General features: G+C 43.7%; 1 long non-coding RNA gene across 1 annotated transcript; it reads right to left on the bottom strand.

Moving 5' to 3' along the window:
• Window positions 1-335: 335 nt before the first annotated feature.
• LOC136007254 (uncharacterized) lies at window positions 336-25,430 on the bottom strand. The gene is made up of 3 exons (XR_010609556.1): window positions 25,282-25,430; window positions 23,964-24,067; window positions 336-467 (listed from the first exon to the last, which is right to left on the bottom strand). It is a non-coding gene; the product is annotated as an uncharacterized LOC136007254 (long non-coding RNA).
• Between the last annotated feature and the right edge of the window lie 1,639 nt (window positions 25,431-27,069).

Here is a 27,069-nt window from a genome sequence, read left to right as displayed (position 1 = left end):
ATCAATTACTCCATTTCCCACTTTTGGAATGTGACGGATTTTTACATGCTCTAGTATTTATGTTTCCCTACTTGTCCAATGCAAGCTTGTTTGCTTTTTCTTTTATTCTTTTTCAAAAGACTGCTGTGCTAGTGGTCACTAGGAGGACCAGGATTTTCACAAGGGGTCTTATAGGAGTTTGTGATAATTTTGCTTCAAAATGTATTATGTTGAGCCACTAAAATTGCTCTTTTCTCCTCTAAAAAGCTTCCCCTTGAGGATTGTCAATACATGTATTTATTTTAATTATGTAGCCAGATGTACTAAGAATTCTATTTTCAAAGAAAACACTTGTAGATGTCTGCCAAGTACCTTTCCCATCTTCTCCCATGTAGGAGCTCTGGAGTGTTTGTGATTCAGCCACTTCAGATGAAGTTTGTGCAAACGACTGTTTGCTTGTACTGCAGGTGACTTGTTCTCTGGTGGATCTGCAATTACAAAAACCTGGTGTGATACTGGTAAATGCTAATCTTTCACAAAACCTTGTTTAATACAAGAAGAGCTATAAGTGAATTTCTAAGAACACTAGCAAGAGCAAATATTGTTATATGCTCCTGTAGGAATAATTTTTCTAAATCACAAAATCTGAATTTCATGTCCTAACGAAGTATTAACAGAATTAGTTTGAGTTACTATTCAGGATGTCTTATGCTAGTGTTTTCCATTGTTTTCCTCCTTTGAGAAACAAAGCTCCTGTCGCATAGAAAGAAAGTATCCCCTTCCTAAATCAAAGATTCCGATTTAGATAAGCACATCAAAGAGTTGAATGTTATAAACAGGTCTAAAATGAAAAGAGCTAGTATTAATCATTTTGAGACACTTTGAATTTTAGCACTGAAAATACTGCTTGGATGCTTGCTTGGACAGATAACTTGGTTGAAGGTTTAACAGGAACAACAGTATCAAATTCCACAGGGAGAAAAAAAAAAACAAAACAACTGGGTTTTTTGTTTTCTAAAGCAAGCACCTGAACTGAGAAACAAAGCCATTAGTCTTTGTCTTAAATATGTAACTACTAAAATTTTATCTCTCTTCTTGATATTAGCTGTTACGATATTTCCGGTATCTGAAGGGGGCCTACAAAGATGCCCAAGAGGGGCTCTTCATCAGGGACTGTAGCAATAGGACAGTTTACGGGTTTAAGCTAAACAGGGGAAGTTCAGGTTACATATAAGGAAGAAGCTCTTTACTGTGAGGGTGGTGAGGCACTGGCACAGGCTGCCCAGAGAAGCTGTGGCTGCCCTGTCCCTGGCAGTGTTCAAGGCCAGGCTGGACAGAGCCTTGGGCGACATAGTCTAGAGTGAGGGGACCCTGCCCATGGCAGGGGGCTGGAACTGGATGATCTTGAGGTCCTTTCCAACCCAAGCCATTCTATGATATAGTTCTATGACACAGAACCTCTATCTATTGCATTTTTTTATCTGGGAGTGATTGAAGAATTAATGAATGAAAACTTTCACCCCCCACAGCCATGTTTTTTGGAGATGGTTATTCAGTGCTGCACCTTGTACAGCCAACTTTGGAGATAGAAGTGACAGTGGGAACAGACTTAACATGGTGTCAGCTCAACCTTGCAGACGGGCTTTTCTGAGGACGTAGACCTTAGGCAGTACATTTGCTCAAACCTCTAACTTGGCATGTGTTATGGCTTAAGCCCAGCCGGTAACTCAGAATCACACAGCCGCTTGCTCACTCCCTTTCTTTTTCCCTCCCCACTATTCCCGGAGGAATGGGAAGGAGAATCGAAAAAACATAAATCCCACAGGTTGAGATAAGAACAGTCCAGTAACTAAAGTACTATACAAAACTACTACTACTCCCACTAATAATTATCATGATAAGGAAAATAACAAGCGGAGAGAATATGAAACTAAAAGGGGAAAAGCAATAGAAAACAATAAACACAAGCAATGCACAATACAATTGCTCAACACTCACTAACCAATACCCAGCCTGACCCAAGCAGCGATACGGGTCTTCCAGGTAACTCCCCCCAGTTTCTACAATGGGCATGATGTGCTGTGGTATTGAATACCCCTTTGACTAGCTTGGGTGAGGGGTCCTGTTTGTGCTTCCTCTCAGCTTCTTGTGCCCCTCCTCACTGGGAGATCATGAGACTGAGAAAGTCCTTGATCAGCATAAGAATTCCTTAGGAACAACTAAACTCATTGTTGTGTTATCAGCATTGTTCTCAGACTAAAGTCAAAACCACAGCACTGTACTAGCTACTAAGAAGGAGAAAATAGCTGTTACGGCTGAACCCAGGACAGCATGTATTTTCAGGACATAGTGATCATACACATAAACACACAACCCACAGATGCAGTAGTCATGTCAAAATCGATTTGCTTGTGATCTGAAGGCAGCAGATATCAACAGTGATCTCGCTGGAATGGGGCAGGGAGGAGGTGTTATGTGCTTCTCTAGTTAAAGAACAGTGTTCCTCTCAATGATGGTTTGGGGTTTTTTCTAAGATCAATTGTGTATAATAAAGCCTGCTGTTCCTTAGATATTTTTATCTATTAATGGCATAAGGTTTAAATGTTCAAAACCTAATCAAAGGTCTGTTCAAATACTACAGCAACCAGAACAGTCCACTGCTTGTAACTCTGGTTGCAAAGGGAGAAATAAAGTAATTGCTCAAAGCACATAAGTGCATCTTTTTACTACTTCATTCCTCTGTGTGATTTCCTTTTAGTGAAATCCATTCTGAAGGATGTCAGTGGAACTTAGGTTGGTTTTGTGGCTCAGGATTTCACTTGAATGTGGTCAGAGACATCTGCCAGGGGAAGGATCCAGGTTGATACTTGGAAGCTATAAAGAACTCAAAACCATAATTTTTCCCATTTTTTATCTTTGATCGTTGGATACATTTTTCAAAATTTGCAGCCTAATCACTTGCTAATAGGCATGCAAGCTTGTGCCTTCATAGCTGTACCTTCCAATAAAAAGAAAAAGGGATTGGCCACAGGACTTAGCTACTGCCAATTTCTGTTGTATTTACTCACTGAGCAGTACCACAAGTCCCTAAGGTCTGATCTTTATCTCCGGAGAGCACAGAGAATTACATCACTTCTTTGCCTGCAAGGAGATGAGGCCTCTGAGAGTCAGCTCCTCATCACAGCTTGCAAAGCTGTATCCTGTGCTTGCTGCATTGGGCAGCAACACTTGGGCAGAAGTGATGTGAGCAGCCATCAGGACCCAAACAGTGTGGCCCTGTAACACAGACTTACTCCTGCTGAAGGTCTAGAATACTTTGGGGTAGAAACCATAAACCACAAGCCAGATGTGCACACTAAAAATAAAATCAACAAGTGCTCACTAATGTTGTTTTAACTGGTTAAGGGGTATAAAGTCTGCCCCACAGGTTCTTGCAAATCACCAGTGTGCCATCTGTATGTATGGATTTAAAATACACCTTTCCAAGTTTTAAGTCTTCTGATGTATAGCACAATGTATAGTATAGCACAATGCTACCTTTGCAGGTATTGTTCTGCAATTAAAACTGAACTTGGAAAAAGTACATGGAACATCTTAATCCAGCTTTCTATAAAAATGGTCTTGTATATTATGGTATAGCCTGCTTAGAAAAACAGGCCAGCCTCAATAACACAAATGCTTTAAAGAAGGTATCAGGTGTTGTGGTCATGAAATAAGACTTCTTGGTAGAGAGGAACTGTGCCTTTTGATCAGAGCTGAAACCTATTAAAAACAAATGTTAGAAAGTGAATAAAAATCAGTATTTTTACATTGCCTTTAAGATTCTCTGAAGGAAGGAGTGAAATCTCTGACTAAGTTAAGTCATTTGGGGGATTACACTACAACACTGAGTGGCTGTACTTACACATCATACACTGTATCTACCCAGTTTTGGAAATTTGCCATCACAAGAATTCAAATCCAAGCCACCTGGCTATAAAGTGCAAGTGAAAACCTCTTGAAATTCAAACATTTAATCTCTGCCTCCTAATAAATTCAACAGAAGTGCTTAAGGCATGTGTGAGCATCATTCTGTCTCATTAGTATTGCGAAATCTCTGGATAAAAGATTTCATTTTCTGATGTTTTCAAGTGGTGTGGTCGGTAACTTGTCTCTCAGCTTCCCACAATCAGCTATAAGCACAGTGCCACGTAACTGGAAAATGAACAAAGGGACATTCTAGGAAATTCCCTCACCTTCTTCAATGGTCAAATCCTTTGCTGGCCCCTCTCATTCGCACAAGAAGAAATGGAAGATACTTGTGATGCCTGTGGCTGGCTATGAAAAAAAGCCCACAATAACTGCACAGTAATCCCAGGTTTGTGTGAGCTACAGCAGTGCTCAGACTCAGAATTTCACCAGTAAGTTTGCATCAATCATACTGGTCTCTCTCAGTTAACAAAGGGATATCAGGCACATCCAGAATATTTCACTGCTATACCGTATCTCCTTTTTACTGCCACAGATGGTTGAAGACAAGGAGGCGAGGACAATATGTCTGCTGGGTCATTTCTGCTGTCAGAAGCTTAGGGCCTCGTACTTGAGTGCACACCAGTACCTGTCCATCCTGCCAGCAGCTAGTACCAAATGCTCCGAGAGTAGCAAGGAACTGCTCCTTCAGTAACTAAGAGTCACAAATGCATTTTTATGATAAATTCTATCCCCAGAGAAAGCGCCACATCCTTTTCTTCTCTCAGACACATCTCACTAAATCTTGCCCTCTGGCTCAGAAACAGCATCTTCTACAACCTTTCCCTTGATCATTTTTACCAAAGGAATACAAATTTAAAAGTTCAAGACCTCAGGTCTCAAGAGTGCACATCACCACCTTTCTTTATGGCTTCATCTTATTAATTTCTACTTAGTAAGAGCTTACTGTGTTTCTGTGATTCTCAGGAACATTCTGAAAAGCTTTCTTACAAAGAAAAGACAGCTGCTAGAAGAAATCTATTCCTTAAATTATGAAACCTTTAAGTCAAGGGGCAGAACTGTCTGCAGACAGCTTTGTTTGCATGTCATATACTCTTCTCACATAAATAGTCCTAAGTGGAACTGTAACCAGCAACATCTTCCAAGGATTCCAGGTGACCATGCCATCAACTTCTACTGTATTACAGTATCATCTAGATTATTCTATTTTCTTTCAACAAGCATGTGCATCAGAACACAAGAGCTGCAGATCAGCCCCATCTGATCTTACGTTCTCCTCACAATTGCATTTCATGCTACGCCCTACCCTCTAAAACCTTGCCAAAGTTTGAGTACAATCCACTTTACAGTGCTTCACACCCACTTACTGGTTTGCAGCTTACACTGGTTTTATAGTTCTTCTCCATTGTGGCTGAAAGGCTAACGATTTCCAACTGCATATTGGTCAATTTTTCAAAAGAGAGAAAAAGGTGATGTCATTTTCAAAGATGCAATGACAGGGATTTTTGTGGTTTGCTTAATATTAATGTCTGGATTTCTGCCACAGAAACCAAGGCAATCATAAAAAAAAAAAACAATCCAAGGTAATACTGGCAATAAAGAGGGGAAAAACATATATATATACACACACACACACACTGATGTATAAAAAAAATTACTATATAGGAAACGCTGTTGAAACACTCTCCAGACTGTACGCAACTGCTTCCACTTCCTAATACAGGTAATTTTCGCAACAGTACTTAATCCTACAAACACTGGAGATAAAATCCTGCACTCACGTCTCTTCACAGGTATTGTGGCTTATAAAACCTCTGCAGATTTTTTCCATACATACACAAGCTTCAAACCAGCAGCAGCTCTGATAGTACCTGCCTATTGCTGTCTGATTAGTCACTTTTCTGATGATTTTTAACAAATACTTGCAGAGCCAGAGTTTCTGCTCTTTAATACACCTTATCATACAACAGGAAGTATGTTAGGTTTTGTTTTCCAACTGATGGCCTGCGACAAAATCTGGAACACAATCTGAAATGTTCCTTTGGTGCCATCCATGAGATTTTAAGTGAAATTCAAGTTTAGGCTTTTGTAAGATCCCAAGCAAACTGCCCAGTCCTGGGCTTAGCAGGAAGTTTGAGTTAACCAGTTTGTCATGATAAGCTGAGCACCATTTCTAGAGTGGCTGCTGTCCCAAAGTATTGCAGGTATGCAGTCACTTAGCACTACTCAGGTTACCCCAAAAGCAGAGAAACCACACTTAGCCCAAATTCACAAACGTATCTGATGAAAAGTGCCATCAGAAGCAACTGTGACAAGTCAGATAGTATCATCTCTGTCTGAGAAGCAGAGGCAAGAACCAGCTCCACAGCAGGTAAAACACTGACAACAGTTCAGACAAAGGGTCAATGAAACGAAGGAGACGCTTGAACAAACAGAAGCTACTAGATGTTTATATTTTCTTCAGTTGTTCAATGCACTGTATCAGTTACTTCAGCTTCAAAAAGAACAATTAAAACACATCTGAGAAGCATTACAGAATTCTGGTGCCCACACAATTATCTCCACAGCAAAACTTGGGGCTAATGTGTTGCAATATGTTATAATACTTCCTTTCCTACGATAGAAGATAATCCAGGAATTTAATTTGTGAACTCCCACGTGGCTGTCTTCCACATTGCACATGCCTGAGGGCAACAAATCCTTTAATACTTTTTGCACCCTTAGGGGAATGTTCCAGACATGTTCCAAGAGGAGCTCCCCTTCATGTAACCACATCACACAATAACAAGCAAGAATTCCTCCTGAAGCTAAACTAAGATTATATTGCAAGTTACCTAAACACTATTGTTTCAACATTTTCCATGTATTTGGTACTCTTGCCACCTCTTCTAAGTACGGTTGAAAAAAATCAAACTTTCTGCAATCTGCTCCCACAAGAAGGATGCTACTGCAAACAGTTAAGCAACACTTCAAAAAACACAACAGGAGCCAAACTTTGGCACTGGAGCAGAAACTGTTCAGTGGAACAAAGTGTCTTGATCCACAGAAGAGATTCTGTGCCTGTCAGGTTGGCATCATTGTTCACGATTGTTCATGAACATGGCAGTGCTCAAGGCCAGGTTGGACAGAGCCTTGGGTGACATGGTCTAATGTGAGGTGTCCCTGCCCATGGCAGGGAGTTGGAAGTGGATAATCTTAAGGCCCTTCCCAACCCCAACCATTCTATGATTCTATGATTTGCAGTACCATAATACACCAGGTCTCCTCTAACACCATAAGCGCAAAGGATGCTCTTAAGTTTAACACCCCACTTCTAAGAAAATCAAGTCCAGTCTGGCCAAAAGGGTTAGATATTAGTACAAAAAGAAGCAAACATTGAAAGAGCAGTTTCAACAATGAAGTATACTGAAGTGCAGAGTAACGTCTGTAGAAGAGATCAAAAGGTTCTTTAAATCATTAAGACACACTCAAAGAACCATCAAATGTACAAGGACTCTTGTTAAATTGGTGGAAGTAAAAAGCACCAAAATTTTTAAAACAGTCCTTTAGAATTGTTTGACAGAACTCCAGCTGGCGGTTTTGTAGTTTTGGGTTTGGGAGGGGTTGTATTATTCAGAGTGCAGCCCTTACTTTTTTCCACTAACACCAGTGTATCTAACCTTCAGGTATGTTTTAAACACATACACACATTCATAGAATCACTGAATGGTTTGGGTTGGAAAGGACTTTAAGATCATCCAGTTCCAACCCCCCCTGCCGTCAGCAGGGACACCTCACACTAGACCACGTCACCCAAGGCTCTGTCCAGACTGGCCTTGAACGCTGCCTGGTATGGAGTCTTTAACCACTTCTTTGGGTGGTGCCTCACCACCCTCACAGTAAAGAACTTCTTCCTTATATCTAACATGAACTTCCCCTTTTTTCAGTTTAAATTTATTCCCCCTTGTCCTATTGCTATAGTCCTGATGAAGAGTCCCTCTCCAGCACCCTTGGAGGCCCCTTCTGATATTGGAAGGCTGCTCTGAGGTCTGTTCGTTCTCCAGAAATAGATACCAAATAGGATAGTCTGCTGTTCATATTTAACACACCTACCTTCCATACATATGAGTATTTTACCTGAGTAAAATACATTTCCCAAGTCCAATTATTGTTACACAATAGTGTGACAATGGGCAGTGCCCTCACAGCTGCATTCCTAGATGTTCTGGATACATTGCCTACCTTGAGGATCAACCTGCAGACACAGAGCTGCCAAGAAGGAAAGGAGGGACCCAGTGATGCTTGAGGTCCCTTCCAACCTTGTATTCTATGATTCTATGAATGACAAGCCTAAGGATGAACCTCACTCTTCGAGTCAGAAAAGCACCGAGGATGTTAACCATTGCTGAGTTAGTAAAACAAGAAGAAAGAAGTCAATTTAATAAATTATATGAGTCATACACAAAACTCATCCTTCTCATGGATACAAACTGAAATACTGCTTTTTCTGTAAAGTCCAGTGCCGCAAACAGACTCAGTTTTCAAGCCCTTTAGGTAAGAACTATTATGCTCTTTTAAGGTACCAGGATGAAACACATGTTTCAATTGTAAAAGCAAAAATAACCAGACTTGCAAGGAGTTTTGCAGATATAAGAACCTTCTCCAGTAGATGTTGACTAAAATCAAGCAGCAGAATGAGGTTTCTCTCCCATTGTCTTTATTTAGAATATATTGCCAACACAACACTTCTGTAATTCATACAGTACAGCAGTGCATAAAGCCACACTACCAACACCTCTGCCCTCAGAAAGAACATTTGCACTACTTTTGGAAACTACTCAAGAGCCAAGAACTGGGTCTGCAGAAACTCATTCCACATAACCATAGGACAGCGGGGACAATGGGTTTGTATTCCTGGCTGGACTTTCTTGTACCCAAAAGAACTATGCTTGATGACAACCACAGCTTGTCTCCAAGTGGCAATAGTTAGAAAAACCAACTGGATCCCATCTGCTGGTGAACCCCAAATACACAGACTAGCAAAGTTGGCTGGAGTTGCAGTAGGAAGGAAGCTGGCAGAGCTCCAGAGCTCACACAAGCTGCTACTGACAGGCTGCCCACCACTGCCCATGGCCTTTCCCAGTATGCTCAGGTCGCTGGTATGCATACTGCTGACAGTCCAACATCTGCATTCTAAGGGGACAACCAAAGGGCTTCTACTGGAACCACATGCAGGATCTGCTATGATGAGCTGTGCACTTCAATTCTGATCCATTCTGCCATAACACTAGTAGAGATCCAGGCATCTAAACATCTCCCCCATGATCTACTAACACACCACAGCGCCAGCAAACCACTGCCATGTGAGCATACTGCACTGTATTTGGGCTTAAAGGGTGCAGATAGATAGACTGACAAATTCTTAAACCCCCACACTGGTAAAAACTCGTGTTTTCACATATGTTCAATGCAAATCATTTCATGACCTTTTAATTCCGCAGTTTGTTCATGTTCTCTCTCTCTCTTTTTCAGTGTTCATGAAGAGATGGAGGAGGCAAGAAGTATGGTAAGGGAAGAGGCTTCTCTTCATGCACCTAGTACCTGTCAATCAGTGGTGATTTCATTTCCTCTTGGAGAGGAAACTAATACTTGTGTCTCATTAATGTTTAGCAACCTGTTTTCCTACAGCATCTCAGGGCTTGGACCATCTATGCAATCTGTGGGCTTCCACGCTGGTTCCCTGCTATGTTTGGGGTGCACTGCCCAAGTACATGAAGAGAAACATTCAATCTGTAGAAGGTCACTAGCATGCAACAACTCACCTGCAGGTGCCTGGGGTGCCAGTCAGTGTCCTTGGGTCCAGGCTTTTGAAACCAAGTACTTTTGTGGAACTCCCTTTTATGGGCCAGGCCCTGGGGGAATGCTCCTTCTGATTTCATTGTTTTTGAGACAGAGAGTAATGAGACAGAATGAGACAGAAAGAAGAGTAAAGTTTCTACAAGAGATGCAGTCAGACAAAGGGTAAGCACCAAACAAGCCACATTAGCATTACAGCCTCGTGTCTCCCTACCCCGCATCCCATCACCCTCCCAATTTTTTGATCTTACATATGCAGATGTTAGCCATCTATGCAAACATAATCTTAAATTTTGCAAGAAACCTTTGAGTTTGACAGCTTGGATTTCAGCTTTTAGCCTCACCCGCTGAGGAGATGTCCTTGTTCAACTCGTCGTGCCCTGATTGTGAGGATTTACTAATGCACCATTCAGGTTACTCAAGGTGACTGCTTTTCCTTCATGACTTTGCCACGGGAGTCACCTTTTTTTATAGCAGTCCGCTTTTGCGCTGCACATGCCATGGGGAGGATGTATTCATTTAGCTTTCAAGTGTTCAGTTAGCACTTGAAGTTGAAAAGTTACTTTTAAAAAGTGAAATATAACACTCCATAAAGTATTACTTTACCTTTTTAACTTTTCCCATACGTTTACTAGCAAGAAATAATTAGGTTAAAAAAATATATATATCCTGAAGCAAATATGGGCCTTCTGCCACTCTTTCTGCATGGAAAAAAAGAATCCCACTGAAAATATATGAAGAAAGCTTTTTCTTTATTTCCCGAAACATTTCAGCTGGAATTATAAACAAAACAACACCAAAATTATCAGATTTATTTTCCTGTCCAGAAACTTGCCTTGATAATTACACTTGCCAGGTAATTTCTGTCTGTCTAGTTTTATAGAGAACTCAGTACGTCACTTGAACAGAATAAGGGAGAGCTGATGTACAGGCAAGCTGTGAGACTGAGGGGGGTTTGGACACATGGATTTTCAACATGCCTTTTTTGCTGCATTAGGAACACATTTCGATTTTTCAGCGACTGAGCTAGTTGCTAAAGTTTCCAGTGGCATTCTCAGCCTGGAGAGCACTAGCATTCTAAAGGCTAACAAACATGAATTTGGTTTCACACCTGCCTACATTAACTAAGTAATAACTCTTTTTCCCTCATCAGCCTGAGAATTTAATATTAGTGCTGTTGTGTGATAACTGTCTTTCTCACAAAGAGATTGTTATTGTTGTACCAAGTGCCATATGAACTCCATACTGGTGACTGTAATGGAATGACAGGTTCATTAAGTCTGAAGGAGCCAAAACTCTTTCTTTCTTGGTAAGTTCAGGAATTCTTTTCTCTGATGGTGAAAAATACTCAGTTTTCTGTGGATCAGCTGTTTGCTGTCTCAGTGCATTTGAACCCTATCCTTCATAGAGGAAAATTTGATTTTTTTTCAATGGGAAAATGCTGGTTTACCTTTTTAAAAAGACAGCTAAATACAGTGCATTAAAACAACTGGCTCTGCATCTAAATTCATAAATGGAAGTGATGTGAGGGGCTGACTTCGGTGAGATGCAGTACTGTGCTGTTGAAACTCTATTGGCTTTGTGTGGCTTTAGCTGCCAGCCATTGGGTTTGTCTAGGCTCTTCCCTAAGGAATTAATGAGCTTGGTAATATCCGGTATTTTCTCCACATGATGGTATTTCTAACTCCATCAGCTCTTCATGCTTTTGATAAGCGATTCCAAACATACCCACATCCCTGGCTTTGAAGTACATCTTCGAGACATATGCTTCCTCATTTGGCAGCGTGGTTAAATACTCCTGACCACTGCTAACTGGTCAGGGGTTTTCACTGAAGGCTATTGGGGTCCTTCAGCACTCATCCAGTACTCATTAGAATTGTGTAATTCATGAGTTCCTGTGCTGCTCCATATGTTTATAAAGGTCCACTTATCTTCCTCAGTCCAGATGGTTTCACAATCTTAAATAGTAGTAGCATAGAATATTTACAGGACATGGAATAAAAGGCTAATCCCTATATATATACATCTATATATATAAAATAGTATCTGCTGTTGTAACTGACTCATTCTCATATCATGGTGTTATATTCTTGTCTCCAGTTGTATTCTCTATCCATTTTCCTCTCTGTCAAAAACCTGAATAAAGCAGAGTAGTACTTTAAGAAGGTTGAACTCTAGCAGACAAGGATGCTTTTACTCAGAAGATACTTGCAGCAGGGACTCCCTTCCTGCAAGCCAAGCTACTTAAGTCAGGCTTATGCCCTGCCTGAGCAGTTCAGTGAGGTCAGTGGTGACCTGAGAAGGTACCCATGCATAGTTACACAAGAACAGGGAGGAATATGCTTTTTTCCTTTCACAAGCAATAGGTTTCTTTTTTCTCTGCGGTAATGTGATGTATTAACACAGACTTACATTTGTGCCACAAAAATGTTTAGTTTACTGGGTTGGGTTTTTATATGACTCTCATTGATATCTCATTGCACTTTATCACATGAAGCACTCATAATCAAGGAATAACTTAGTTTTCTCTGGATCCTTTCAGTGGGGGTTGGTTTTATTCTGTTGGTATTTATAAGAAAGGGCTAAAATCTTCCTTTCCAGTGCAAACTGCACTATATTTAGCTGCTTTTCTTTGGTTTTTCAGGTAGCATGAATGAGGAAAGATACAAAAAAACATACAAAAGGATGAAACAATGTCTGATCAAGAATGAGAAATGAAAAAAAGCTAAGATTAAGGCATGGTAAGGCCAGATGTGAAGGATCCGCTGCTCTCAGTAATGCTGGCTGACATGAGCCCAGACCGCAGGTACACAGCACAGTGCAGTCAGTATGAGCATCAGACCATCCCAGCTGGAGCGTGTTCTGCTCCTGACTGCTCTTTGAAAAAAGCATTTATGGAAGATTTAAAGAAGGCTTAAATATGGCTTAGTGTATACCCAATTATTAATATATCTGCCCTAAATTAGTTGGAATAAATGGATGTCTGATTGTAAAAAGAAGTTATAAGTGACTTCAGTAAGAGAAATAACTCTGTGGACAAGTTGAATTCCTTCAGTTTGTTATCATAGCCTGTTATTTTGTTGGAAAGTGCTGTCACTGCAACAGGAAATTCTGTTCTGGAAACTGCTTAGTTTTTGTGGCATCTGGCAACATCTTCAATATGAGCCCTCAATTATATTTGATGGAAATATAACTGAGTTCCATCTGTTTAACATGTGCTTTCTACTGAAAGTGGGGCACATGTGCAAGTGTGTGAAACCCACAGTATCAACCCAGTCTCTTCTGGAATGGATTTGAACAACTTAACCACAGGAAGCAGTTGAGCCCCCTCCTTAGCCCTCTTTCTTTTTCCCCGCCATCCTGCCCACATGCTCATTGTGGTCCGTTCGGTTTTGGAGCTCCCTTTTAAAGTCGCCTTTAATTTTCCTGAAAAAAACAAATTAAAAGGGATGGTGGTGACTCTAAAGAAAACAGGAAAACTGCTAATGATGCTGCAGCTGTCCAGTTCTGTTTACAGTACACATGGGAGTACTGAAAATGGTCTGCAGGAGAAATGTAGATGCTTAGCCCACAAATATGGAAAGCAGAAGTAAAAGGCTTGTAGCAGCAGAGTTAACTCAAACACTGACAGATTTTCCCCTATCAGGGGAATGCAGCTTGACCATGAAGTAGTGGCATCAAGCAAACCTGGCCTCCAGGATCTCCTGGTATGCTCCTGCCCATTTCTGTGCATGCCAACTGCCTCACTGCCACTCTATTCTGGTGAGTTGCACTGCCCACACACTTCCAGATTTGCTGAGTCCCCTGCTCTCCTCAGACTACCTGCCCCACCAAACAGCAGCATTTCAGCCATGAACAACCACTGCTGCAAGAACCACAGCTGTAGATTTTCATGGCTATCGATGCAAAACATGGCAGCTAAACAGTGTCATGTCTTGCACCACTCAGACAAGACCCTCTTCTCTCCAAAAACAGTAATTCAGCATGCAATACTGCTACTTCTCAGACACATGCTTAATTAAAGCACCTAATTAGGTTTGTGGGAGTGCTTACTTCAGGAAGGCCTGAAGTCTAATGCTGTAATGTGGCACACACACAGTATCTTGCTTTGCGTCTATAGAAGCCATTGCGCTACTATAGAATGTTTTCTTCTAGAAAATCCACCCATTTACACTAGTTACACATCTGACAAAAATGTAGCAAGTTACCTAAAATACCATTTATTATCTGGTTTCTATCACCACATCCTTAACCTTTCCAGAAAAAGTCTCCAGCTGTCAGAGTAGTTCTTGGAAAAATAGTAAAACACCCTTTCCTTGGAATGCAGGAGGGTAGGTGCTGAGGGCACAATACAGCTCCTGTCCAAACCCACACAGTGTCCCTACAAATAGCACAGCGTTCAGTCTGGGTACACACACCTAGTGCTACCTCCATGAACAACTGCATGTAGCAAAGAGCTCACAGTGCTTGCTCCTGACAAACACAACGTGTGGGTCACCACGGGCTTCCCTCTAATGCACCCCAGGCACACAACCTGCAGTAGCTTCAGCTCCTTAGCATCAGCATGGCTTCCAACCACATGGTCTCTTCTGTATGCAAGGAGTTGCTGTGGCTCTAGTGCAGCTCCACAACAGAGCTGACAAAGAACTTCCACATGCCAACCAGCAAAGCTGCTACAAGACAATCAACATCAACACCACATGCAACTTCTGTGCTCTCTTCATTAAGGAGAACTGCCTGATCACTACAATCCAAACAGGACCTTGATGTCAGCAAGAGCTGAATCAGCCTCTGTCTGAATCCACCAACTGCTGTGGAAGATGATCTGTAAACATCCCTGAAATACCTTCAGCACCTGCAGCCTTAGAGTAATAATCGGGTTGTTTTAAGAATTGCTTGTACCCTTCTGCAATATTTCCCCTAAGCAAGAGATTAATTCAGTGATGCTGGCTCAGTCAGAGCCTTTCCCTTGGTTCTCTTCTCTGGCATCTTCTATTTACATCCAGGATCTTTTGTGAGTGCAGGTGTATAAACAGAATAGCTTCCATTAATTGCAGTGTTGCCCATAGCGTGTTTCTGATCAGTGGCTGTTGTGCACCTGCAGTAATAAAACACCAATAGAGATAATATACTGAATTTTAATCACATGTTGCCATTACATATTATGCTGTTTGAAAACATTTCCTTTATTCCTGAGCAGCTTGTAAAAGGGTTGTTACCAATTAAACACAAATAGCCTGGGGAGTGATCTTACAGTTCACACAACTTGGTTACAGTGAGTAAGTGGAGAAAAGCAGCTTGATAGCAGCTGGTATTTTTCTTCAATGGCTAACATAGTAACAAGACATTTTTTCATGAGCCTTTGCAAGAAGAAGGGAGCTGGGAGGAGGGAAGGAGGGTTAAAAACTCTTCCTGTACTGTAACGTGACAACTGTGTGACAATTCAGATACTTCAGGTGGACTGCAGAGAACGATGCTATGTGAAAATAGGGTGTGTTTGTGGGATTCTGTGAGATTCCCACAGAGACTGATAGAAATAGCCTCCTTTTTGATGTTTCTGTAAAATTTGGAACATACATCTCCCACAGGGGAGCCAGACCAAGCTGACAGTTCATACTGTTCCCACCAACTCTGTAACCCTCTACTGGGATGTAAGCCAGAGAAAAAACTCTGCCTTGTTAGCTTACCAACTCACACACATACCATTTGAAGACATGCACCACAATGTCTCAAAGCAGAATCAGCTCCTAGAAGACAAACTAGACCAAGAGGTTGCAAACGCTCCCAAAAGCACACATAGCTGCATTAAGAGATGTTTTTTTGTATCTGGAAGACACATGAGAATACGCTACAATACCTCTTCCAGTAGGCAGCAAAAGCCAACAGACAGAGCTCCCAGGTGAAGCAGCACTGCTCAGGCCAAGTACTACAACTGGGGCTGGTAGGAATTGAGAGGTGCTGGCTACTATAGCTTTACAGGGATGTGCCCTCAGTGTGTGCCAGCTCCTGCACAATAAGAATGGAAACATACCATCAAGCTTTACCCATTGAAACCAGTCAACATGAAACACTGAGGTCCCTGCTACCCTTAAACAGACTGGCACTCCAGAAGAAATTCTGGGTTTGTGCAGCCAAGACAGCCAGACATGGAAACATTTAAGCAAGTAGCCTTGACAGGTCTTTAGCTTCTGCACATGTATTTGTGAAAGCCAGTTCCCTACCACAACAGAGCTCCTGACAGGACCTTTTTCATGACTTGCCATTCTCTGCCTTGGTGTTGGCCAGGCAGATAATCCTGTCTAGTCCTTCGTGTGGGCCTGCAGTTCTCATTTCACTTTGTGCAAAGAAATATTTCAGCTTAGAACTACTGTTTTGCAAAAGACTGTAATCCTTGATATACTTCAGAGGAAGAAAGCTGCTTCGTTTTTCACTTAATATAGAACACCATAATTTTAGTGCTTTGAATATGTGTGTTCAGATGGCACATTAGAATCATATAATCATAGACCAGCTAAGGTTGGAAAGGACCTTAAGATCATCTAGTTCCAACCCATCTGCCATGGGCAGGGACACCTCACACTAAACCATATCACCCAAGGCTCTGTCCAACCTGGCCTTGAACACTGCCAGGGATGGAGCACTCACAACTTCCCTGGGCAACCCATTCCAGTGCCTCACCACCCTCACAGGAAAGAACTTCTTCCTTATATCAAATCTAAACTTCCACTGCTGAAGTTTTAACCGGTTACCCCTTGTCCTATCACTACAGTCCCTGACGAAGAGTCCCTCCCCAGTGTCCCTATAGGCCCCCTTCAGATACTGGAAGGCTGCTATGAGGTCCCCACGCAGCCTTCTCTTCTCCAGGCTGAACAGCCACAACTTTCTCAGCCTATCTTCATACGGGAGGTGCTCCAGGCCCCTGATCATCCTCGTGGCCCTTCTCTGGACTTGTTCCAACACTTCCATGTCCTTTTTATGTTGAGGACACCAGAACTGCACACAATACTCCAAGTGAGGTCTCACGAGAGCAGAGTAGAGGGGCAGGATCACCTCCTTCAACCTGCTTGTTACGCTCCTTTTGATGCAGACCAGGATACGGTTGGCTTTCTGGGCTGCGAGCACACACTGCCGGCTCATGTTCAGTTTCTCATCGACCAACACCCCCAAGTCCTTCTCCACAGGGCTGCTCTGAGTCTCTTCTCTGCGCAGCCTGTAGCTGTGCCTGGGATTGCTCCGACCAGGTGTAGGACCTTGCACTTGGTATGGTTAAACTTCATAAGGTTGGCATCAGCCCACCTCACAAGTATGTCAAGGTCCCTCTGGATGGCATCCCTTCCCTCCAGTGTATCAACCGGACCACACAGCTTGGTGTCCTCGGCAAACTTGCTGAGGGCGCACTCAATCCCACTGTCCATGTCACCGACAAAGATGTTGAACAAGACCGGTCCCAACACCGATCCCTGAGGGACACCACTTGTTACCGGTCTCCAGCTCGACATTGAACCATTGACCACAACTCTTTGCGTGTGGCCATCCAGCCAGTTCTTTATCCACCGAGTGGTCCATCCATCAAATTGATGTCTCTCCAATATAGAGACAAGGATGTCATGTGGGACAGTGTTGAAAGCATTCCACAAGTCCAGGTAGATGACATCAACTGCTCTACCCCTGTCCATCAGTCCTGTAGCTCCATCATAGAAGGCCATCAAATTGGTCAGGCAGTATTTCCCCTTAGTGAAACCATGCTGGCTGTCACCAAGCACCTTCTTGATTTTTATGTGCCTTGGCATGCCTTCCAGGAGAATCTGCTCCAAGATTTTGCCAGACTGACTGGTCTGTAGTTCCCTTGTCATCCATTTTCCCCTTCTTGAAAATGGGGGTTATATTTCCCTTTTTCCAGTCATTGGGAACTTCACCTGACTGCCATGATTTTTCAAATATGATGGACAGTGGCTTAGCAACTTCATTCGCCAGCTCCTTCAGGACCCGCAGGAAGAATCTGAAAGAAGGTGCATGCATTTGAGCATCCCTGCCTTAGGCAAAGTTATACCAGAAGTAAATAGGTGTCAAATTTTTTCTTAATTTCTTTTCTATGTATTTGCCTCATCTTAGCTAGAGGTTGCACTTTTTTAATATCTATCTTGTCCAAAAGAAATCTGAACCAGCCAATTATGAAATACAGGAATGCACAGGCAAATCCACCCCCAGACTCCAGTTTCATTTGCTTGAAGATTGCTAGCAAAATAGCAGAACAACAAACCATCCCTCCAGAAAGGAAATACTTTTCAGCACCTACTTTAACACATTTCATTTATTTATTCCGAATATTTTCACCAAATTGTCCACAATTTCTAAAGGGGAAAAAAAGTAAAAATGTGAGGACCGACTTCTCTTTAAGCAAAGAATGTTGATTATTGCAATACACTTCCAGGTGAAAAAACATTTCTGCTAGCATAACAAATTCACGGCCTAGAGTACAAAGCTACCCAAACACACCTGGACTTCTCAAAAAAAAAAAAACCAAAAAAAAAAAACCAAAAAAAACCCAAACCAGAAACATTTAATATTGTATTAAGAACATTAAGGACACGAGACTTGGACTTACCAAAACCTGCTCAGGTTTGTGTGCTACTTGGGGACAACCTCCACGCACAGCAAACTGAATGGTCCCCACATGTAAAGATATACCACTCCAAATGTGTGATAGGTATTTGTTCAGCTACTCAGCTTTTTCAGAAGCACGTGTCATAGACTGTGGAGTCACAGCTGGAAATCCTCACTTATTCTTTCCAGGTCATATTTTGAATGGCTGGAAAGCACATACATGCACTGATGCCTGCGAAATCAAAGTCAGCAATCATGTCACCTATCAACTTGCTCCTCACTGTGCCACTTACATATAAAAAAAAAAACAAAACCCACCAAAAAAAACCAAAAAACCACACACACACAAAATAATATATATAAAAAAAAAAAAAAAGAAAAACACTAACCACAAAATAAAGAGCTTACTGCAGTACTTTCTTAAAATTCTGCCCAGTGACAGACAGAAGGACGGAGAAAAGTTTTCCAGCCAGTTTTCCCAATTCTGGACTAGACAGTTTAAAAGAACACATTGTCCTTGCCTGCAGCCATGGAAGCTTTTCTCCTTCCTTCACCCTTGCCACCTGAGTTGTGAATGACCAAAGGCACTGAGCAACCCAAACCTTTCACTACTCATACAGCCAGTATTAATATGTACACCTTAATGTTACATCTCCAGCCAAACATATCACTGTAGATGTTTTTGTTTCCATGATGGGTTTAGGAAATTTCATATTCATTTCTCATGGCATCTAATTTCATATATGGTATACAACCAGTAGAAGACTGTTGAGGGAAACACAAACTCACCATTTTCTTCATCACTTTTTTTCTCATGATGACCTAAATATCTCCCAGGCCCACTCTCAACAAAGTGATTGCTTTATCTGTTTCAAGAGGAGCCACCTCCCACTGATGCCACCAACTGGTAGAATTCTAAACTTAACCAACTAATTTACCTCCTAGCATTTTCTGCAAAATATCACTTTGCAGACAAGAAGCAATTTTCAAGCCCGCTCCTTTCTATGGCTGGATTGCAGGAGTTTCAAAATCATGACAGAAGCGGAAAGAATTACCAGATCGCAAATGACTGGCAAGGAGTCTTTCAACAAGAGTGGGATCTGTCTCCTTCCTTCATTAGCCTGAGAAAGTGCCACTTCACACTGAATTGGTGAGAAAAACATGATGCTATTTTAACAGTAGAACAAGCAATAAAAATTCTGAGAAGGGAAAAGACCTCATCTCAATCCTGCTATTAGGTTTAGGGTCAGGAACTGGTGATTATCCCCTTCCCACTAAGGTACCAGTTTAAAAGACTCTAAAGGAGGGTGTGGAAAAGGAGAGAAACTCAGAGAGAACAGAAAGATGTCCAAAAAAGCTATTTTGCTGGGCCAGAAGGGCCACCATGAAACATTCTTGAGGCCCTTCCAGTTTGCTCTGTTTACTCAATCTTGAGTTACCAAGACATGTGCAAGCCCAAAAAAATTCAGCTCAGAGAAGCCTTCCAACATTGATACCAATCTAAGTGTTATCTATACATTATGGGCTTATAAAAAGGGAGAAGAAAAGCTCCAAGATACTCCTGCCATGGATTTTCTTGCACATTCTCCAATTCTTACTCATTCTGGTCAGGCCAAAAAGCAGACTGTCAGCCATATGACTCGAGATGTTTGGCCTCTAGTTCCAACAAGTGCTAAGAGCTCAGAGGCACACTGATATAAAATATAATTAACCATAACTTTTCCATAAAATCACAGAGAAAAAAAAACTGTTGGAGCTTAGTAATAGTTCCGGGGCAGATTTGGTGGGGGGCAAAAGCAGTAGTGGCTCTACTGCATCCGCAGAGGCTTGTTTCTTCGTAGCCTCAGAGAAAGTTAGCTGGTGAATTCACTGGGAAGCGGGCACCCAGTTGCCTTCAGCACCTTGCAGCATTTCAGCCCAGAAATCACTTGGTTCACTCCATATTTTTAATGCTACCTAAAAAGTCACAAGTGTTTAAAAAACCTATCCCTTGATTTAACCTGGGTTATAAGACCCTGGCCCATCCATTACACAAGAGCATTATGCTCCCCACATGCTTGCTGCTGAAGTGGTTTGATACACTTGCTAGTAGATACCGTACCTTTTTCTCTTCTTGGTGAAGGTATAGTCTATGCCAAAGTCAAAATTGGTTTATGAGCTAAAATGGGAAAAGCAGGGACTTACATCACTTTCCTCCAAGATCCCTAGGTGTATAAGAAAAGGTCACTTCCTACATTCCTTCAAGAATAAGCAGATTCATCCTTTCCGGCATCCTGCCTCTGAAGGAGTATCTGTGTAATACTCAGCCACAGTTTGATTCATGCAAAGAAAGTACTCAAAGAAGTTTCAAGCCATAGGCTATCATTTAACTGTGGAGAGTCTCCCCTGCAGCCACTGCAGAGTCCCCGAGGCATGCACTGGGTACTGTGCCACTCTAGCAGGAGAACCAGACAGCAGAACTGAAGGAAACCAAACTGCAAATTCAAATCCTAGATACTGAGTGAAGGCCTGCTGTCAGGAAGTTTCTGGTTTAGCTTTCTGTACACAAGCATAGCCTTTAGGCCATATGCACACACATGTGAAAACCCCTAACCTGTGATTTCTAAGAGAAACATCTGTATGCACAAAACCACATCCAGTATACAGAAGTATTTCTGAGCCTACACCTCCTGAGTAAAGGACCAGAAGTGGAGCAACACCACAGGATCAGGTGCCAAAGAGCGAGGTTGAAATCAATTGTATTCAGTAAAACACTCATGGAACATCTGAAAGCAAACTGCTCTGCAACTGTCTTGAGTTTGCAGAAATTAAATGAGCTCCCTCTACTGATTCACTTTCTGTTTACTCTGATAAAAGTGGTAGTCTGTAAGGCACTACCTGAACCACATTATGCAAAAGATAAAGGAGAAGATGGCGACATCTGTCCAATAGTTTAGCTTGTGGTCCCAGGATATCCGGCACCCAGGTTTCACTCCTTCCTCTGGCTGATGAAACTTAAATACAGGTTTTCTACCACCCAGGAGCAAAGCCCAACTTTGCCTTTTGCTGTTCTGCTCCCATCCACATTTGTGTGGGAGAAATGTTTCTGGGTTCCAGGTCCTGCTCCACATGAAATGGACCCATTTCAGAGGACAAAGATCCAGCACCCCATTCCAGAGCAGCTTGTAACTGTAATTCTTGTAACGCAATTCTTGCATTTCCCATGACACACACCCCTGCATAGAGGTAGCTGTGCACCATTTGTAATGTAACACCTGCCTGAGTGATACAGCCCTGATGCTCTTAGTGGAAGTAGCAGCCTTTCCTCCAGAGGAAAGCCTTAACGGCTCCAGTTGTTGGGGTTTTTCTTCCCCCCTTACCATAGTCTACTTGTGCCGCTAAGCAGCCATATGAGAGCTCAAGTGCTGCGAATCTTATGTAGAGGGAGGCCTCTACTGGCTACATTAGGTAAGGCACTAAAACCCTGAAACGGAGACAAGATCCCTATCCTAGGATACAGATGCAGCGGTAGAAGGTGCAGCAGTAAAAGGTTGCCAACCAATACAGCCTGTAAATCAAAACGTTTCTGACCAATAACAGACAAATCTCAAAAATAAAATGGGAATTATGAAAGCCTACAACAAACATGGCAGCTACATACAATAACTAGTGGCAGACCATGAAGCCACAATGCAGCAGAGGCAATATATATTGTGGCTGTTGGTTTATTTCAGTACTTTCTAGCAACTGGAGCTTGAAGTTGATGTTGTGCAATACTAATGGGGTACACAAAGCCTATGGGCTCACTGTGCTTGCACCAGTAAGGCACACAGGAAGCACTCTGACTGTAGGAACCCCACTGCTGTGAGTGTCTGCCACTTACAAACTGTTAAACACAAGTTTGTTCCCAAAGAGAACACAAAAAGTCATTTAGCAGATAGCACCTTTGTGGTTTGATTCAAACAACCTCTCACTGTGTGAACTGTCACCATCATATATCCCAGCTATGACTTAAAAGACTCACATTGTTTTTCTCTGATGGAGATAATTGTGGGTGGGAAATAGCCCCATCAATACTTTGTGTGGGACTGCAGAGTCTCAGCAATTGGTGGGGGATGGAGGGGAGCACCAAAGCAGAAATCCTGAAGGCACCAGCCTAAGGAATTTTGTCTTGCATGCAAAAATTATCTGGGTGGTCAGAATTAACGGTGCCAGCTCGAATCCTGTGCAGTTTGAGACCAGTCCAACTCAAGGGAATTTTCTTCTGCTCAGAGAAATTCACAGGTATATTTTTGCAAGCAGACAGTTTAGAAGGCTTGACAGCAGCAACTCCAGACAGAGACATTTGGATAGTCTACACAACCAAAGGCAGCTAAATAGGCCATAACCCTGTGAGTCAGCCCTGACATCTCTACTTACAAATTAATGGGAAATGAAAATAATAACCAAAACAAGAAGGACAGTAGGACAAAATACCCACTTGAGACAGCAAGGAGAGAGACAACTGCATCATGCCTTTGGTTTTGCAAAATTAATTTCTCCATATACTGACACAAACAGTTAATTCTTTTAAATTAAAAAAAATTGTTTTATACATGCAATACAAGTTTGATACAGGATTGTGCATGAAGCATGGCAACAGCACATGTTTTAGGCCCACAAGGGCTACAAAAGGCATTTCATATATGCTGTTAAACTATTACATTATGATTTCACTATAGCACAAAAAGGGAAAAGCACCACAGGAGAATAAGCCTGCTCAGTGGTTCTACTATTCACCAATCATGCTTCCTGTAGCAAAGCACTGAAAAACAAGTTCATTATTTATGGGTTTTTTTCATTTATTTTTCTCAGGATGCAAAGAAAACAAAACAGAAAAGGAAATGGCTAAATGTTTTAAGATTTGCAGGCTGGTTAACCAGAGAAGATGCAGAAATCAAGAGGTAGGTGGAACTAGCCACAAGATACGATAAAGCTTTACTGCAAAACACTGAATTCTCAGCGCCTTATGTAGTCTAAGCTATTCAAATCTCTTCCCAACGGCTCACTACATAGATCTTTTGGTGATTTGCTTCACCTGCCCTGTGTAAAGAGAGCACTCCCACAGCAAAGCCAGTCTCCCTGAATCAAGGAACCAGGATGAGCCTATGCAGTGCTGCTGACGGGAAGGAAACTCTAGTCTACATTACTCAATAAACTCCATTCTCGACACCTAACAACCAATTAGCAAAAAAGGATATCTTCCCTTGTCATATGCCACGCCTTTTCCGTGTCTTGTAACCATCAATCCTAGGAGTCTGAGAAAACACACACTGCTTGACTACAACTTCAAAAGGATGCCCATGGTATTAAAGCACATTATTTTGTAATGAAGTAGCAGTACTTGGGTATCTCAAACACCTAAACCACGCCACTGCCTCATTACTCTTGCACTGCTGTTTGAGCCTAGGGGAACAGTGACAATCAACAACAGCACACATACACATCACCAGGTCATGGAGCTGCCCCAAGCACAGGACTCAGCCTGTGGGGCTGGACAGCTGGTGCTCCAATGCCTGTTTGACACAGGAAGGCCATCAGAGCAGGCCAGTACTTACCTGTGAGGGCATCACTGCTGCCCGGGCCTCAACCTCCTCCTGCTGCAACACATGGCCACAGCGCAGAAGTCCAGTTCCAGCAGCTGCTGCCTCAACACCTCACGCTGTGGGGAGAAGACAAGCGGCGCACAGTCACCGAAGGAGCACCAAGGCTGCACCTGCCTGTCCCATCCACACTCCCCCGGTGACCAGGCCCGAGACCAACTCACACAATGGGGGAGCCCCGAGCACTGCCTCACCAGGGGCTAGGGGCTCAGGGTGGTCAACCTGTCACAGCCTCTGGTCCCTCTACCACAGCCCAGGCAGTGGCACACTCCCCTCCATAGCCGAAGTAACTTGTTGCCTATACTCACCTGCCCCTTATCTGCCCATCATACCTCCCATCCCCACCGGAGAGAAACACCAACAAATTAGTGCTGGGGCTAAGGTATTTCCTTGGGGATACCTGATTAGCCCTGAAAGGCAAAGCCCCTCAGGAAACTTTCCCCAGGCTGCCAGCCTCCTTCCCCATTTCTTAAAGGCAGAAAGAACAGGGAGCTGCTTTCTGAAAGCACACCTATAAGAAATGCACCTTTAAGTGTGACACACAAAAACCTTCTGCCACTCACCCCACAGTCCCCTCCACTAGGCAACATGATTTTTAGAGGTCAGAATTCCAACACTCAGCACCCTCTGAATCACAGAATGGTTTGGGTTGGAAAGGACCTTAAGATCATTCAGTTCCAACCCCCTGCCATGGGCAGGGCTGCCTCACACCAGACCATGTCACCCAAGGCTCTGTCCAACCTGGCCTTGAACACTGCCAGGGATGGAGTATTCACAACTTCCCTGGGCAACCCATTCCAGTGCCTCACCACCCTCACGGTAAAGAACTTCTTCCTTGCATCTAACCTGAACTTCCCCTGTTTTAGTTTAAACCCATTAACCTTTGACTATTGATACAGTTCCTGATGAGGTTATAGCTGTGATGGCACTTGTTCAGCCAGACACACCCTTTGGAGTGATTAGGCTTAAAACTCATGCTTCATAAGCACTGGGCAAGACCTTATTTCCAGTTCAAAGAACCAGACTCTGTCTCAGGCAGGGGGGTCACCGTACCCCAGGGCAGCCTCCCTCCCGCAGGGAAGCCCTCTCAGGGCAAAGCAGAATGACTCGTTTCCCAAGGCACCCTCGCACCCAACGCCCAGCAAAGGCTGCAGGCATTGACAAGGTGCCGGCTTCCCTCTGGGGCTGAGCCCTGACCTGCTACTGCCGCCGCAGCCGCGGCAGACGCCCCCGGCAGCACAGCCTCAAGACCCGCAGAGGGTTCTTGCCTCACCTGAGGTAAGGGAGGCCGGCCCACGGGGAGCCCCGGGACAGCGCCCTGCCCCCCACTGACTTCCAGCCTTGCCGGTCCCAGGTCCACCTGGTCGCGAAGGCAGCGCCGGGGCACGAAAGCAGGAGAGCCGCTGCTGCTGCCGCCGCCAGCCCACCCCGAGGTAGCGGCCAAACGGCGGCGCCGCGGCCGGCCCGCCCTATAGGCGCGGGAGCGGGCGGGGCCCGCGCCGCGGAGTTGCGCGAGAAAGGGGAGAGGGAGGGAGGAAACGGGAAGGAGCGGGAAAACGGGTGGCACGGGAAAACGGGGACCGGCGAACCACGTGACACCCCCCCGTGCACACACCCCCCGCACATCCCCATGCAGAGCAATGCGCCCAGCCCCACGCCTCCCCATAGCAGAAGGGGTGCAGCTCACCACTGTGCGGGTGGGGGTGGCGATTTTGTTGCTTTAAGGATTATTCTTGGGGGGATGTAGCTTTTGGGGTGCTGTTGGGTGTGAGGGTGCAGGGAGGGGGGCACAACTGGTCCCTAGGCCTCCAGCAGTGCTGGAAGGGGCTGTCGGTGCCCTGCAGTGGTGCAGAAGCAAAGCCACCAATTTTGTCCCCAGTGGGACAAGGGACCTTGCACCCCCATGTTCCCCCATCAAACTCACACAGGGTCCTGCAGCCTGCACTGGTCACTTCATACACTGATTGTTCTGACCTTATTTTTGGCTGTGGTTCCGCGGCAGGTTCTTCTGGCCACCCCACGCAGGAGGTATGGAAATGGAGCTGTAACGCGGCTCAGGGAAGGCAGGGACAGCAAATCCTGTCTGCAGCACACTGCCTGACTGCTTCTGCACACGTGGGCTCTGCTGCAGTGGTGTGGAACTTAAGCTAATGTTTCTGGGGATTTGGGAAATGCAAGTAGAATAGTCAACCTACCTGTGCAGGGATGGCTGTAGAGGATAAAAACAAGATGGGATGAGGAGAGGGGGAACATGGGGGGGTTTGTTTTCATTGTCGAATTTTAACATAAAAACAGAGAATAGTTAGGATTGGAAAGGACCTTAAGATCATTGAGTTCCAACCCCCTGCCATGGGCATGGACACCTCACACTAGACCGTGTCACCCAAGGCTCTGTCCAGCCTGACTTTGAACACTGCCAGGGATGGAGCATTCACCACTTCTCTGGGCAGCCTGTGCCAGTGCCTCACCGCCCCCACAGTAAAGAACTTCTTCCCTATATCTAAGCTGAACTTCCGCTGTTTCAGTTTAAACCCATCACCCTTATCTTACCACTACAGTCCCTGATGAAGAGTCCCTCTCCAGCATCCTTGTAGGTCTTCAGATACTGGAAGACTGCTCTGAGGATTCAACACAGCTTCTCTTCTCCAGGCTGAACAGCCATAACTTTCTTAACCTGTCTTTATACAGGAGCTGCTCCAGCCCCTTGATCATCCTTGTGGCCTCCTCTAACTTGCTCCAGCAGCTCCATGTCATTCTTATATTAAGGACACCAGAACCACACATAGTGCTCCAAATGGGGTCTCACAAGAGCAGGATAGAGGGGCAAGATCAACTCCTTCCACCTGCTGATCATGCTCCTTTTGATGCAGCCAGCACACATGTGGTTTCCAAGCTGTGAGCACACACTGAAGCCAACTGATGCTCAATTTCTAATCTACCAACACCCCCAATTCCTTCCCCACAGGGCTGCTCTGAATCACTTCTCCGCCCAACCTGCCTGGGAACACGCAACAAAAAACATTGAGTGAGGCTCATCCAGAAGCGCAGCACACTCTACCAC

Source organism: Lathamus discolor, chromosome 1 (genome assembly GCF_037157495.1).
Source record: "Lathamus discolor isolate bLatDis1 chromosome 1, bLatDis1.hap1, whole genome shotgun sequence".
Taxonomy (NCBI): Eukaryota; Metazoa; Chordata; class Aves; order Psittaciformes; family Psittacidae; genus Lathamus; species Lathamus discolor.
This window is presented reverse-complemented; position numbering and strand designations above follow the sequence as displayed.